General features: G+C 40.4%; 1 non-coding gene across 1 annotated transcript; it reads right to left on the bottom strand.

Annotated features, from left to right (window-relative positions):
- Positions 1–12,988: 12,988 nt before the first annotated feature.
- On the bottom strand, positions 12,989–13,107 carry LOC145393098 (5S ribosomal RNA). The gene has a single exon (XR_013896116.1). It is a non-coding gene; the product is annotated as a 5S ribosomal RNA (ribosomal RNA).
- Positions 13,108–18,161: the final 5,054 nt, after the last annotated feature.

The following is an 18,161-nucleotide window of genomic DNA, read 5'->3' as shown; positions in this document are numbered from 1 at the left end:
CCTTGTGTACATGAAGACAACCAGCACACCATCAAAATCCTATATTTTATGGGATGAGTATTAAAAAAAAAAAAAAAAAAAAAATCTCCTTAACTTACTGACGGTCAGAACAACACTTTCATTCAATTCCAGCAAACTTTTATTTTATTTAGCTATTAGTGGGTCATCAAAGTCTGAATACACCTTCAGATTAAAATGTTGTTAAATGATGAAATCATTTTTGTGACACCCTTACATACATTATTATATTGGCATTATGTTAGGATACAAGTAAACTAGTTTAACCTGTGATGTGTGACTCACCTCATAATTGAGTGAGCTCCTGGGGGCCACAATTACCTCGTATGAGCAGGATTTTTAACAATATACCACAATGTTTCTAGCAAGAGCATAGTTATGCAATTTTTACTGGATATTAGGCTATCTGTTATCTCATCCTCACCTAAGGCTGAGCCATGAAACATAAGAACAGCTGTTACCATGAACGAAATGGACCTCCTGATCCATTTAACATGGTCTTATCACTCAAGGAAGGCATAAAACAGTCAAGAAAAAAATGGTTCGTGATGTTAAATTGAACAAATGATTGATGGTGGCTAAGGGAAGAGAGGAAAACATTAAATAAATTATTCAAGGCAGGACGGTCAAGCACAAGTTATGGGTTATTGGACTAACTGTCAACTCATTCAGGCTCTGACAGGAATAATCCTGCTCAACTACTTGCCGGTTTCCCACCAACTCAGTAATTTCCTTCCACGACTCTGTAACCATGGTGAGTTTAGCAAAAATATTTCATGGACAAGTGTGTTGTACTATTTCCAAGATGATGAAGTAAATCTGATGTAATTTTGCAGTAGGCTATAAACTGGACATATTGCCACACCACAGGGCCAGTTTTACAATCCCCCTGCCGCATTCCACGGGTGAAAAGAAAATCCCATAAGAGTACCAGACGTGCTCCATGTGTTTTAGTAAGAATATTTTGGCCACCTTCATATTTTAGAGAAAAATGTGTTCGAAGTGCGCCGAAAATCATGATGAAATCAGCATATCCAGATCAAAATCTACATATTCGCGCGAAAACATGTCATGGTTTGGAAGTATGCTCGGGTTATTTTACTGGTGGTAAAAATCCTGTAAATTATTGTATTTCATTTATTAACTTCCTCAAGTTCCGATAATTCACTCAATCCAATGTTATACATGGTGTTAGCTGCAAAAGCATACTAGAGTTATTCTGATCACTCGGGTGAATAAAATCGTCTGTCATTAACTGGAAGAGATTAGCATACGGGAGTTCTTTTGATCCTAAGAGGGATAAGTGACAGGATATTGAAATAAAATTATTTAATATATCACAGGATACTGATAACATATTTATGGTGCTGATTAACAAGCTAAGCATGCTTTTTGCATTTTGAAGTTGATTTCAGTTGCAAAATATAATATATTATTTGGTGAAAAAAAACAAAAAAAACAATTAGAGTAAGTCCACAAGGAGGAAATGAACCCGCAAAGTCAAAGCTGCTCTGCAAGTACACAATTGACGATTGTGTATGTTTATGATCATTCCTATACGGTTGTGTTTTGTAATTAATTTTTGCTGTATACAGAGGCTTCTATTCAGTATAGGGGAGATGTTTCATACCGTAATGGTTAGTTTGGGTACAGCCTTAACTAACTCCTTCACTACAAGAGTTCCTAACTAAACTGAACGAAAGAATTTAATGGTAACGTCACAGAAATATGAAATATTTCACTGCACTTAGTGAAATAATAAACGTGTTAACATAATACCAGAACTGGAATAAAACTGAATGCTTTGGTAAAGGAGTGAATGGAGCAGCTTTATAACTAAACAAAAATAAAGCAAGGAATCTCCAGGTTGAAGAAAAGTTATTGCTGTGCTACCCTAGTCTGTTTGGTCGAGCAGACCCATCAACCACAGGAAAGTAGCCGCCCATACACAGTCGCCTCGTGCAGTGAACCATTGTTTCCATGCAGCTGACAACGCTTCATAACAATGAGGCGATGGGAATATGGAGGTTTGGTTAATGGGTGGATGCCGCATTTGCCTCTCTCCACTCACTTAACAGTGTCGCCATACTAGGCTCCACGTCACCCCAATCTTTGACTATATAGTTACCATCCGGTTTTGTACATGGTTTCCTTGGTTTCAGGAAATAGTTTGGCTTGTCAATCAGTGCAGAGCCACATGAATGAGTTAGAAGAGTAAGAAATAATGGTAGCAAGGAAGGAAGAAATAGGGAGAAAGGAGGACAGACACAGAAAAAGAATAATAGACATACAGGAAGAAAGCAGCACTATATCAAGTGAGTAGATGATGGGCATCCCCACCTTCCACCTAAACAAGAAAAAAAACTATAACTATATTTGCACATCATTCTTATCCCTCCCGTTTCCCAAGATGACTGCCATTGTCATTCACCTGCCTCCAGTTATGCCTGTGTCACATACTCGGCACCATAGAAGATGGGAATGACTTTAAACGACGGTGGTAAACACATAACGTCTATGTCCATCACCCGAGGCACCCTGAACACCTATTTTTGGATGGCATTGTCAGTCACCCGAGCCTTAGGGGTTAATAAGTCTCGTAGCAACAAGGAAAAAAAAAAAAAAAAGCTCTTGCGCACAAGTGGTTAATGATAGTGCTAAGAAAGGAATGTCATGATATTCATACCACCGCATCACTGTTCATTCTCAAGGAGTGTCACTGTATTTTTGCCTTGTTGGCAGACATCGAATTGGGTATACTACCCACGTCGGTTACAGTGAATTTGTTTCTTAGAAACGATTTACCACGTTCAAGCGGCATGTGTGTGTGTGTGTGTGTGTGTGTGTGTGTGTGTGTGTGTGTAAAAGAATCTTTTGGGAACGTCAGTGTTACATGCACGTTTGTCAGAGTATATTAAATCTTAAGTTTAATGTCTTTACTGCTCATGATAATAATGTATACTTCCCAGTCAAACATTGTTGTTGTTGATCATCCCCGGCCTGTCTGGCTGATCAAACCCATTAACTGCAGGCAAGCAACCCCCCCTGTAGGACCGTCCCATGCAGTATACCGACTTTCCCTTACAGTTGGCAGCGCCTCACGACAGTGAGACACGGGGAAATGTGTGGAGGTTTGATCTCTGGATGGACGTCGCATTTGCGTCTCTCCTCCCGGTTAACAGAGACACCATAGCAGGCTCGACATCACCCCGTTGTCTGGTTATTTGGTGACACCCAATACTGTATGTTAATGGGTTTCCGGGTGACTGGAAACTGTTATGCTTGACAGTTAGTATTGAATCATATTGCTTGACAGTCAGTATTGAGCCACCAGAAGTGGAAAGAAGAGTAATAAAAAAACGCAAGAAGGAAAGGCAGAACTAGGGAGAGAGGAGGCAGACCCAGCAACAGAATAATAAAGGGAAGGAATATGTAGGCAGCACTACATCAAGTGAGTCGATGATGGTCACCGCGACCTACCACCAAGTCAGGTGTTATAATGAATGTGAATATAGTCAATAAGTACAGAGGATACTTGGATCATTACTAATAAGCTAGACTAATAGTTTTCTTACTTTGTCCAGAGTTCGGAATTTACGGCGTGATATTGAGGCAACACAAACAGACTGGGTAATTTTCTCATTTACTTCAAAACTTTTGGTGCAAAAGTATTTTTTCCGAAATTCTTAGTGCAGTTCATTTGAGTCTGACATACGTTTTTGCCGGAAATTATTCGTTACTGAGTTATGACCCACCCTTCTCCGACAGTCATGGGGGACTCAGAAAAGTTTTTTTTTTTTTTTAATTACTATTTTTGTTTGGGGGGGGGGGGGGGCAAATAAAACTTAGTGATTTGCGACAGAAGAGATTGTTAGAGTCAAATTAATCAAAAGAGAACCATCAGCCAAAGGCAACTGAATATTTTAAGACTGAAAAACAACCATGCCTTACCTAGACCATAATAATCTAACGCATCCTCACCTAACGTGCTGTAATCCAACCTAACATATGCATTACGCAGCCTAACTAAACCTAATCAAACTAAAACTAACCTATCCAAGCACTGGTTTTTAAACGGATGTTTACTGAAGACTGGGTGCTTAGAACTACAGAAAATAAGTGGTACCGGGAAAGTCTATTGGCATTATGGTTACGTTGTGCGTAGATGGAAAAATATCGATATATGTGGCGGGAAGCAAATACTTATATGGTAGGCAATTTCTTCCTTACGTGGTTGCCAGAGACGCAGTTTAACTATTAAAAGAATTGGCCATAAAAGTCTGGTCACCAATCATTTCTGAATTTATTACAGACGATTTGGCTCTTGTTCCCTTGGTATTGCTTCCTGTGATATATTTTGCCTTGATATTGCATCTAATGATATATTTCTGCCTTGGTATTGCTTCTAGTGATATATTTCTGCCTTGGTACTGCTTCTTATTATTTATATTACATCTTTATCATACCATTTGCCATCACATGTCACAGCTTTTAGTTCCTGTTTGTAATAATCCCTTTGTACTCTTTCTAAGACATCGCTGAGTTTGTTGTTTCTAAGCAGTGTCCTTCCTTCGTCGAAAGCTGAGAGCTGACAGCTGGCGCTGGAGACTTTTCTCGATACCATATTGTTATGAATTTCATGCCATAAAATTTGAATACATAATCCTTCGCGTACTTTCAAACAATCCTAATATACGTGTAGAGGATCTGAGTTGCTTGGGAAAAAACGACAGATGAAAAGAAAATAAAGTGATAATTATTTCTGATAACGTAATTTAAGTATGTGCTTGCTGTCTCAGAATGATTTTGTGCTAAGGACAGACTTCGAACTGGACGGTTTAGATTTGCCTTCATTTATCTCTGCGCAACTCGGGAAGTTTTCCATAGTAAATAAAATTGTCTAAGGTACCAAGAATATACTTCTAATGCAGTAAATCAAGGTAAGTTATAACTATTTACATTAGCTTTGGTTTACTAACTTTGTGTATAGGTAAATGAGAAGAGTGGATACCACGTGTCAGTAGGTGCATAAAAAATTAAAACATCGTATATGAATAGAAAAAGAAAATCAACTGCTGAAATTTCAATGGGCATGTGGATTTTCCCCCGTCCAATGGAGATAAATAGTGCTCGCTCTGACGTATATATATATATATATATATATATATATATATATATATATATATATATATATATATATATATATATATATTGTGGTAGGTGGGGTGCTCACCGTCCACTCACTCGATGTAGTGCTGCTCTCAGGTGTTTGCCCTTTTCTCTTCTCCATCCTTCTTTCCTTCCATCCTCTTCTGTGTTCCTTTCTTTCATTCTTTCCTCGTCCTTCTGCCAGCGGGTGAATGTACACTTCCTCTTTTGTCTTTCATTCGTTCTTTCCTCTTCCTTCTGCCTGTGGATGACTACACTGCGTGACAAGCCAAATGGTTTCCTGTTTACCAGGAAACCATTTACTACTCTGGGTAGTAACCATATAACCAAATTTTGGCGCCTGGTGGTTTAGTGAGTAATTACGGCGCTACAATCGAATTGAGCCTGTGTAGGTTTATATCCAAGGAGTGGTTGGGGTTTATTGCTCATCCCCTCAGGGATGAGTGAGGCTGGTCACTTTTATCTTAAATGTCAGGACCAACTTGCCTAGCCCCGGGCTCCTACACTCCTCATGGGGCAACGTAGGATTGGATGATGATTATATATATTGTTACGGAACAGAAAAATAACGTACACTTTAAGTGAGAATGCTAAGAGTCACTACTGTCCCGTAAAGTTCCAGGTTCAAACAAAAGAGTTAGGTAAAATTACAAGTTAAAGTTTAATGCACAAACTAACAACAAAACATTCAGGACTCATAAGGATAATGTAATGGCAAAAACAGGTTAAATATATGGTTAACTGCAATAGCCTCTATTAACACGAAATTAGCAAGAGTAAATTTATCTAAGTCAGCCCTGATAAAATGAGATACCAGATAATACTCAGTGAATGCCAGATAAATAATTACAGATACAAACTATTATAAAAAATGACTGACATAAAGAACCCTACATGAATTACAAAAACTTCACTAGGCCTACAAATTAAACTTATGCTATACAGTACAAGAAAAAATGCAACAACAGTTATACTCAAATTACACACAGCTGCTAGATGGTTGGAGACTTCTTGAGCACTCACAATAATAATATCTGTACAGGGGAGGACAGAGATGTGAACAAAATGAGGAGCAGATCTAAGTGGCAATGATGCTTTTTTTTTTTTTTTTTTTTTTTTTTTTTTTGCCTATCGACCATTTAGGCCGAAGCCTCTGGTCATTAAGGCAAATATATATATATTTATATATATTTAAACATATATAAATATATATAAAAAAATATATATATATATATATATATATACATATATATACAAACATATATATATACATACATACATACATACACACATCCATGCATATGAACATACACACTTTCATGCACACGTACATATATATATAATAATTTTTATTTTATTATTTTTTTGTAGTTTTATTTTTATTATTTTTATTTATTTTTTATATTTTTAACCTTATATTACTTATAAACAAAATACCTAATTTAAAGACCCTAAAACTAACCACCTAACAGACAAATCGCTAACCTATACTAAATTCTAAGAGACAAATAACTAGGCCTACACTAATATTCAAAAAGCCTCGACCAAGAGAACACCATCGACTGCAGATATGTAATGCTTTTCTACATTACATACCTGCACTCATCACCTGATGACTGTCAGTCGAGGCACAACCTAATATAGGGGACATCAATATATGAAAGGGAACCAGACGAGTCAGGAACATTTCCATATACGTCAGCTGTCGTCCCTAATTAGAATAACTTAAGCAAGATAATATAATGTATTTACATAATTTATACAAAAATTGAAGAACCTCGCCCAGCAGACTACCATCGACTGCAAGTGCCCAATACCTTCCTATATTGCACACTTGCACTCATCAGCTGGTGACTGTCAGGCAAGGAACTTGGCTTAATGTAGGGGACATCTATATTAGAAATAGATCGGTGGGAGGAGGAACTCTTTAAAATATGTCAACTGTCAACCCTAATTAATATTACAATATATACATATTTACTGTTCATAAAAACCATAACCACACAGTAAAAAAGTCACATCACTCTGATCAGTCCGGTCTCTCTCAAGAAAGCCATCAATTTATCAGTCATAACAATGTCCCCATCACCCAGGATGGTGGAAAGGGTGAAGGGGACGTCTACTGCGCCGCAGTAATTCATAAGTGAAGCGCGTTCACGAATAAATCGCCGACAGCGCAGGATGATATGACTGATAGATAACACCGCATTACAGATGTCACAGTGCGGTGGGAAGCGTCTTTCCATATATGGTTTTATGTGGGTTAAAACGGTGGCATTCAGCCGTAGCCGTGCCAACACTTTTTCTTCTAGGCGACTGGGACGGTTGGCAGTGTCCCAGTCGCCCAGGTACGGCTTACAAGTTGGAATATTTAGTCTGGTCCACTGACCTTGCCACAGAAGATTTATTGATTTCTTTCCGAGAGATAGACTCGACCGTAGATCACGAGGAACGTCCCAAGTCTCCTCGAGCTCCACAGCCGACTTTGCAAGTAAGTCAGCCTGCTCATTGCCGTAGATACGACAATGACCAGGCACCCAGATCAGCGTGAATGACTTGTTGCATGAATGCAACTTATTAACGATGCGGCCCTGGATCTCATGAGAGTCCGTAGTGCAAGATGCAATTGCCTGAAGGGCTGATTTTGAATCTGAAAATATGACAAATGAGTCATGTCTAGAATTGAGAGCATAGTCTATGGCTTTGTCAATAGCAAAAAGTTCTGAAGTAAACACAGATGTATGAGTCGGCAACCGATACCTGAGGGCACATTCAGTCGACCACACACTTGCACCCACACATTCACTCGACTTGGAGCCGTCGGTGTACAATTGATGGGACCCCAAGTGACGAACAATGATGTTACGAAACAAGTGGTGGACCTCCGCCTCCGGCGCCTTGGCCTTTGGTGCTGGGAGCCATGTAGCATCGACTGTAAAGCCGGGTGGCTCCCAAGGCGCTATATTTTTAAGCACCAACTTGTCACAGTCACTGGGGTCCACATCAAGCTCCTGAGTCAGTAAGTGGAGGTGAGCGGCAAGTGGCCGACGCACCCCCCGCAGAAGGTGGTGGTATTGACGCAGGGGGGTACAGGCCACATTGCCGATATTACTTTTTCTTAATGTCCTTATGCCGTAGGACAAGACCAGGTGGTCACGGCGAATACGGAGGGGAGGCACATTCGCCTCCACTTCCATACGAGCCACACGGGTACACCCTACAGCTCCAAGACACATTCGCAAGCATTTATTCTGTAACACATCCAATCCTTTCAGCGTGGCATCAGATGCCGAGCCATACACCTGTGCGCCATAGTCTAGCTTTGATCGAATAAGGGACTTATACACCATTAATAAAGATTTTCTGTCGGCACCCCAGGTAGTACCCGCTAGGTACTTGAGGACATTTAACGGTTTATCACAACGAGCAAGCAAAGTATTAACGTGAAGTTTAAAATTCATTCTACGATCAAAATGTATTCCTAAAAATTTTACAGAATTTTGAAAAGGTACCGCCTGATTATCCAAAGTTAAGCACAAATTAGGTACGTTACGATTAGTGAAAACTATAGCGGCACACTTACGTACGGAAAACTTAAATCCCCATTGCAAGGCCCATTGGTGGACGGAGTCAAGGGCTGCTTGAATCCGCCCAGCCGAAAATTGTGCATTACGGGAAGAGTGCCATATTGCACAATCGTCAGCGTAGAGTATTTAAGATTCCTCGGGATGGGAGCTGATGACAGAATATCATTGATCATAATACTAAATAAAGTAGGACTAAGCACACTTCCCTGCGGCACCCCGTTTTCCTGGATAAATATATCCGATGTTACGTTACGGGGCAATTTGACAGAGAAAGTTCTGTCCCTTAAGAAATTTGAAATAAAAACAGGCAAATTTCCTCTTAAACCATAAGCATAGAGCTTCATTAATATACCGTGTCGCCATGTCATGTCATAGGCTTTATGGATGTCCAAGAACACCCCTATCATGAATTCTTTATTGGCAAATGCCTCTGCAATACAATGCTCCAAATTCATTAAATGATCTAGTGAACTTCTGTATTTACGGAAGCCACATTGTTGATCATTTAACAAATTCTTTGACTCTAAAACAAAAAGAAGCCTATTGTTAACCATTCGTTCCATGACCTTACATAGACAAGAAGTCAACACAATAGGACGAAATGAAGTGGGATTCATAAGACGACCAGCCTCTTTGGGTATCGGTATGACGTGCGCAAAGTGCCATGAGTTTGGGAACGTTCGAGACGCCCAAATCTCATTGTACAATGCTAACATCTTAATCAGGTTGTCCTGATTAAGATGCTGGATCATACTGTACGTGATGGTGTCTGGTCCAGGGCTGGTGTCTTTACAGGATTTAAGGGCAAGGAGCAGTTCATCTAGCGTAAACTCTTGGTTGTACGGGGAGTTTACGTCTTCTGTGGCAAAGTCTAATATCTGTAGCTCAGCCATGCGTTTATGATGTTGGAAACGCGGGTCATAATTGGCTGAGCTACTTACATGAGAAAAACTCCTGGCGAGGATGTAAGCAACGTCCACGGGCTCGTCATAGATGTTATTATTTACTTGCATGGTGGTAATGGGGAAATATGGGCCTTTATTATTTAATATTCTTATGGTGGACCAGACTTTACGTAATGGTGTTGTACGAGTCACCGTGGACACAAAGGACCGCCAGGAGTCACGTTTGGCCCTTCTTATTATTCTCCTTGCCTCAGCCCGTGCCTGTTTGTATGCAATAAAATTTTTCTCAGTGGGCTGACTATCAAAAATCCTGTATCTCCTATTGCGTTTTCTTAATGCTTGTCGGCAATCCGGCGTCCACCAATGTGCTCTATGCTTCGCATGAACTGTAGAAGTCTTGGGAATAGCAGCCTCAGCTGCGTGTAATATGGAAGTAGTTATATTTTCGACCTTAACATCTATGGTCTCCCCAGATATATCTAAATTGGCGATCCTTGAGAAGGATCCCCAATCTGCTTTCTTATAGTTAAATTTTGGAGGTGGAGGGTCCGAAATGATGTCACGTGTATAAGAAAGACAGATGGGTAAATGATCACTTCCCAAGGAGTCGTCGTAAGGGTCCCATGAGAGATCTTGATGTATACCAGGGGAGGCCAAAGATAAGTCAATGGCCGAAAAGTTACCAGTACGATCATCTACACGAGTCGCTCTACCATCGTTCAGAAGACAGAGGCTGGACTGTAGTATTAGGTCGGCTACTTGCTCCCCACGACCATCGATCCTCAAGCTACCCCATTGATAGTGATGGGCGTTAAAATCGCCCAACACTAACTTATTCCCAGGGAGATGTTCAACTAGTGAATTTAAAGCATCACTATCAATGGGGCCATGTGGAGGACAGTACAGAGAGCAAATAGACAGATACGTGTTATTAAATTTTACTCTGCACGCGACAGCTTCCAGAGTAGAATTTAGAATCACTTCCGTTTGTGGGTGTGATTTATGTGTGTACATGGCTACTCCGTGACCTTCATATCTTCTATACGAGTGGTAGTGTTTGAACTGTGGAGGATCAGGGTGATCCTCCAGGCGCATCTCCTGTAAACAAACAACGTCTGGCCTGTGTATACAAAGCAAGATTGCTATATTGTGTAACTTATTCCCAATACTTCTACAATTCCACTGTAGTATAGTGAATGCGGCGGTTTAAGATTTACGGGGGGGGCCAGTGTGTTTAGTTTTTTTATGCCCCCCGCGACCAGGCGAGTGGCTACCGGGGGACCTTTCCCGGTGCTTGCTGACGGAAACCTCCATATTTTGGTCAATAACAAGGCTCCCAGATTCCACCGAGGAAGAGCTATTCTTCCTCTCCCTCGCTGGGCTAGGAGCAGGGAGGACATGAGGACGTGGCTTTGAAAGGGTGGTGAAGTTATGTTTTACAGTCTTGTCAGGCTTCGATTTAGGCTTGACTGACTGAGAAGCAGCAGCGGCCTGTGAGTATGATGAAGCTTTAGGGAGGTCAGTTAGAGAGTTGGATCGTACAGGAGGTTTAGAGGTGGAGGTGGGAGGTAGAGTGAGTGACTTGATTAACAAGCACGAGATCAGTCTGCGTCTCCACAGTGCACATCACAGGGCGGGACATCACTGCCGAAGCATAGGACCTATTCGGTGTGGGAGTTGCATGCAACTCCTTCACCTTTTTCATTGCTTCGTAGAAAGAGATGCCCTCAGTCGCCTTCACCGCACAGACCTCTTTCTCCTCCTTCCACTTGGGACAATCCCTAGAGGAAGTGAAGTGAGCACCCTTGCAGTGAAAGCAGCTGACACCCTCTGATGAGCAATGGTCAGCATCATGTCCTTGTGTTGCGCACTTGCCACAGACTGATTGAGAAGCCCGACAAGACTTTTCATGGTGTCCATATAACTGACATCGTAAACAACGAAGTGGGTTAGGGATGTATGTCCTTACGTTAACAATTTCATACCCCACTTTGATATGGGTTGGGAGAGTCACTTTACCGAAAGTCAATATAACCGTTGCCGTTTTCGTCCTTCTGCCCTCGGAAAATCTCGTGATGAAACGGGCTTCAATTACATCTTCATGAGCCAGTTCATGTACGATGTCGTCCTCTTCCATGGCCATGAGGTCCCTGCAAGTGATGACTCCCTTGCAGGAATTCATGGAGTGAGGGATCGTTGGCACAACATCATAGCAATGGAATTTGCTCATCTTCATCAAATCCTTAACCTGGGACGAATTTGCAGTCTTTACTAGGAGATCTCCGCTAGCAGGTTTTTTGACCTGTTCCACCTCTCCTGCACATCCATCAATCACCTTCTTGATAATGAAGGGATTGAGGCTGGACAGGGAGTGGAACCAACCGCATGAATTAAAACAAACTCGGCGTTATGTACATTAATGTCAAGGCGGGTACGTGTCTGGGGCCGTTCAGTCTGGGGGTAGTCAGTCCGTGAGACAGTCGGGGTCGGTCAGGACTACCTCCCCCCTGAAGGGGAGTGGAGGCAGCAGTGGCGTCCGCCATAGTTACCACTTCCCCCGTGAGGGGGAAGTGGGAAGAGAGAGAAAAACGACCAAGGGAGAATTGCCCGGGGAACACACACCTAATCTGAGATTACCCTCTCAAACCACTCTCGGGAGGACGCGCCCGTGTGTAACTCACACCCCAGAGCGATCAGTGGGGGGTACACTCCAGAGGTGAGTAAGCAAAGGCAATCTCAGGAAACAGATATAGACACTTACTATATCTCTAAAGGGCTGGGAGGAGAATTAGTACTAGCTAACCTAACTTTATTGAAAAACGCCCTAGTGGCGGAGGAAACAAAGCTAAAGCCGGTGAGGCAACCCTGCAGCTAGAGGAGAGCCAGAGAAACACGTCTGCACACTCCACGACCATGCATCAAAGTCCCCATGATGCAGAGACTGAGCTCATTATATAGGGGCCAGGAGAGCTTGATACAACTTGTAAGAAGGACGCGCAAATGAAGCCATGGGGACAGAGAGCTGAAAATCCCGCAAAGTATAACAGAGAGAACGACTTACTCTACTATAACGGTAGAAGGGGGGACTGAGGCAGAACACGCTCGTGATCAAACATGCAGCAACTGTGCGTTAAAATTACACAAAGGATGATGAAATCATAGGCTATGTAACAATATATATATATATATATATATATATTCATTCATTGCCAGACGCCATGTATCCCAGACAGGGTGGCCAAGGGCTTAGAGTTAATTGTTTTACAGGGAGGGGCACTAATCCTCCACCAACCCCACTTGACTTAGGGAGGCAAACAGCATCTGGTGTTCCCAGGCGGTCACCCATCCAAGTACTAACCAGACCCAACGTTGCTTAACTTCGCCGATCGAACGGGAAGCGGTGTACTCAGCGTGGTATGGCCGTTAGTGTGCCCTTATACAACGGACCATGAGACAGGACCTATTTACTTTAGTAACTTCAATATATGTAAAATTCTTATTGACCCTGAAACAGACCTGCATATGGGGCGATAAAAAGAAAAAGGCAACTGAAGCAGAAGGAAAGTTGATGACGAAAAAGTATATTGTCGGTTGGGACAGACTGTCTAAATATTGCTGGGATAGCGTTGAATAGGTGTCCAGAAAGGAAGAGGAGAGAGATGTAAGTGAGGCTAAAATGAAGTTCATGGGGTGTGCTGTTCCCTCTAATATCGCAAATGCCCTACACTAAAACAGATGTAATACATGTATCGCTGATATAACTAAGCCTCAAATTGAGGATATGTTAGCGGCAAACAGTATTATAATTTTTCTGAAGAATTATAAGTCATTGAACGCTTTAAAAAAAGTAGTTATTTTTAGAATTCTCTCTTCCAAAAGAAAAAAGAGAGAGAAAGAGAGAGCATTAAATACAGTATGTGGTTTGCTTGAACCTGTCTAAACAGGTACAATATGATGCTTATCGACGCGAAACCCTGGTTGCAATCCTGGTGAGGGTAGCATTCGACTCAGGTCTCTATCCACCCTTTGAGGGATGGCACATGAAATAAGTACCTTGGGAAGGTGTCTGTGGTAACCTGGATCATGCAATGGCCTTGCATCCCAGGATATTGGCTGAATAACCTGCCACAGATTTAAAGGTTTATGTTCCGGAGACTACACCTTGGCCAAGTGCCTCATGGTGTATGCCTCCACTCTACAGCTTCCTTTAATAACATATGTTTTAGAGGCACAAAGAAGGAACATTAGTTTTGGAAATCATTATTTGCATGACTTTCATAGTCTGTATTATATATATATATATATATATATATATATATATATATATATATATACATATATATATATATATATATATATATATATATATATATATATATATATATATATATAACATATATATATATATATATATATATATATATATATATATATATATATATATATATACATATACATATATATATATATATATATATATATATATATATATATATATATATATATATATATATATATATACATATATATATATATATATATATATATATATATATATATATATATATATATACATATTTATATATATATATATATATATATATACATATTTTTATATATATATATATATATATATATATATGTATATATATATATATATATGTATATATATATATATATATATATATATATATATATATATATATATATATATATATATATATATATATGTGTGTGTGTGTGTGTGTGTACTTTCATTACAGGGTTTCGCAAGCTTCTTCACCATGGCAATGCTTCAGTGAAGCAGAGGTGCTATTAGATTCACACCCGTGATGTTCTGTGAAACTGAGGTAACTAGCGTACTGTATGTCTATGATGCAGTTTGAAGCATGTATTAATGTGGAGAATGTTTCAATGCCAGTACATGGACTTATACTAGGTATCCATGGAAAAATATGTTAAGCTTCATGAAGATATTTTTTGTCCAATTTTAAGAAATGAATGATACATCAACATATCTCCAATTTTCAGGAACTACGGAATTACCTTATGGGCGGACATGGACTCCTTCATAATTTTCCAGTATTAATGTGACAGTTTAATAAAGGTTTAAAATGAAACTTTTTGAACATAACGTTTATGGACTGTGAATTGTCTAAGAGTAACCAACTGAAGTTTTACACATTTCCGAGACGACCTCTAAAATGCATATGAGGAGAGGTATAAACAATAACAATTAAAGAGACCTTCATTTTTATGAGAAGTCCATGCTCAACGGGTGGTAGGGATTTATTAATCACATAATGCTGACCGGGGGATCGAAACTGGTCACACTTCCCGTAAGTACCTGACAGGAACCTGCTGGTTACGATTTCGGAGGGGTAATTAACACGTAACGATTTAGAAAAGAAAAAAAGTCAAGCTGTAGGCAAGTAAGTCCTAATATGAAGTTACGTTATCCTTTCATAAACAAGAGCTAATAAAAAAACACCTGCATGCTACAGGAACAAATGTGACCCAAGCAACTTCGGCCGTGCAATACTGGAATTGTTAATATTCAAATGCATAGTCTCACTTTCGCAACCCATAAGTCGCTAGTAATAATATCGCTCTGCGCTCTAAGAAATATGACGTCTATACTTCGTGGGACTTAATGTATCGTAGCCATCGCCTAGCGTTTCCAAAAATGTGTTCGCTTGTAGGGATTTTTAAGAGGAGAGAATGTTCAAGTTGTTCTCATCGTGGATGACAGGAGAAAGATAAAGATGAGTCTGGCGTTTGACTGCAGTTTTATTCTCCAGAGGAAGTATCTCATAAGAGCAGTACTGAGGTGAGACCGGTTTATGCTTGCTAATTCCGTGCACTCTCCACCTGCCTTTCCCACCGTACCTCCTCTCTCTCCTAACCTCTGCTGCCTTGTCTCTCAAATTTCTCCTGTATATGAGTGGCTGTGTGCTGCGTGAAGCACGTGTTTCCACACCTGTGGAGTTTTCCATCCGGTGTCATACTGTGTTGTGTTCGAATTTCCCTATCTAGCTGTAGAATGTGCACTGCTGTTTCCTCCAGATATCTCAAGCTTAGGCACAACTTTCTTCAAACCTCTATATTACACAGTAACAGTATACAGTATACGTCATTAGCTATTATATAGTGTGTTATGATATTTTAGTGTCCTTCTTGTAGAGACTTCGTAGCTTCTTGTAGTGGGGTTTTGTAGATCAGTCATGCATATAATGTACTCGTGGACGAGCGGTAGCTCGTGAGTAGGTTTGTAAGTAGATAATCTTAGTTCCCTTTTGTCATGCAATGACAGGAGAGGTAAAAATGAGTATGGGACTATTTATCATTTTATTGTCTTGAAAAGACACTCTCACACACGAGTGAAGTATAGAGCAGAGTCCCGCTGTTACCTCCCAGACTGTCTCTAGACTCCTCTTCTCTCTCCCTCTCTCTACCACCTCTCGCTCCTGTAGCTAGCCTCCTTCTGACTCTTCCTCCTTTTTCTTTCCGTATATAAGAACTTCCATCAAGTGGGCTACACTGTAGTCGAAATGTTCTAGAAGCCTGTGTGTGTGTGTGTGTGTGTGTGTGTGTGTGTGTGTGTGTGTGTGTATGTATTGTGGCTTTCCGGTCAAGCGTCAAAAGGTGCTGAATGTAGCATTCCTCAGCGGGAATTTGCAAACGATGTTCCTGTAGGCCCTAGCAATGACTTTGATTTAACCTTCTAGAGTACATCTATGCTACTAGCTATTATTTATGATATTTAGTCCTGACATCCTGACAAATGAAATAAAATTTCCTCGATTCTAATTACGAAAAAAAAAAACTTTAATATATATATATATATATATATATATATATATATATATATATAGGCTATATTGCATGAAGTCTCCGGAACGCACGTAGATCCATAAACTATTTTTCCAGTGCCAACTTTTACATTTTTCCTCGAACCAGCAGGCCATTCCACTTCCCCCACCAGTGTACCAACCCTAAAAATAATGAAAATTTAGTGCTTCAAAGTGAAGTGGTATCGTGGGGAAAAACGCGCTCCTTGTCTGAGTGATATCTCTGTATTGCCCCCGGGAGGGTGATCCGTTAAATTACTATGACGTGCTAGGTTTGTAAATTGAACACAGACGCTGAAATCAGTAAGAGTAGTGGTGGTACGCACACACACACACACACACACACACACACACAGGGGGGCGGGAGCAGTGTTTGCATCTATGTGTGAATTAATGTGCTCATGTGCCCATGGGTGTAGCTATGTATTTCAAACTTATACATTCATTCATGTTTGTGTATTTGTATGAGTATTAGAATTAGTATTAGTATTTTCTGCGTGGCGCCAGCTCGTGTATCTGTGTATGTGTGTGCTTTTCGTCGATAAACAGACCTGATAGACCATTAGATGCTGGCTAGATTATTTAGCTTTTCCATAACAGAAACTTTCTCACATCAGTCGAAAAACAATATGAAGTAGACAGTACAACAACAAGCACCTTCCCTCCACTCCCCAGGCCTTCTGACCAGGAGCATGGTGAAAAGTTGTTGCTGTTGTTGTTATTGCAGCCCAGGTTCATTTGGATACGAGCCTGTACTGCGGGTGGAAGTTAACCTACTGTACTCCTGCAGTCCACCATACGAAGTCTGGGAAAATATGAGGGGAGTTTGTATAACCCGGCAGTGGAGCCACTTGATCCAGTCCGTGTCACCACATGAAGTTGACCTTCTCTAGCACGACGCAGGTCTTACAAGACGGAAATAACAAAAAGAAATATTACAGTCGGCAGACATCGTGTAAACTGATATCCAGTAACATGGAAGATTACATAAGAGGTACAAATATTTACTAGCCCTGCATTTCATAATTCACCGATGAAAGCGAATGTCAAGAGATTTGTGTCAATTTGCAGAGAATATAAAATGTATGAGTCAGTAACTTTAATCCACATGAAGAAATCATTTCCAAACTTGACACTGGTGAAGGCTGGCCAAATGATGCTTTAACAAACAACCCTCGTTTTTATTTTTAGTGCGTTGTTGAGCAGAGAGAGAGAGAGAGAGAGAGAGAGAGAGAGAGAGAGAGAGAGAGAGACGCTGCAACTGCGCGTGTTTTTGTCGTGTTTTTGGTATGTGAATAGCAAATACCATGACTGATGTGCCACTGAATTATCTACACGTACCCCTCTCGACCCCCTGCTTGGCCTGTCATCCTCGGGTTCCTTTGTTCTTAAATACACATCCTCCTTGTAAGACTTAAAAAATATCACCATGGGCCTCCTTTTTCTGTGACTAATTCCAATCGATTTCTCTTGTTCTGATTACCACTAGACGGCTATGTATTAATAGATGAACCAAGAGACTCCATTCCAAATCAGAACTGCACTCGACCATAACTTACATCCTTCCATATGTCCCCATACTCCATCACTGAAACTTTTTCCCAAATAACTAGAAATAAATGAAATATGGG

The sequence above is a fragment of the Coenobita brevimanus genome, chromosome 23, assembly GCF_032717465.1.
Source record: "Coenobita brevimanus isolate Jiangsu-jjx chromosome 23, ASM3271746v2, whole genome shotgun sequence".
Taxonomy (NCBI): domain Eukaryota; kingdom Metazoa; phylum Arthropoda; class Malacostraca; order Decapoda; family Coenobitidae; genus Coenobita; species Coenobita brevimanus.
Note: the sequence above shows the minus strand (reverse complement) of the source record. Positions and strands in the feature narration are given on the sequence as shown.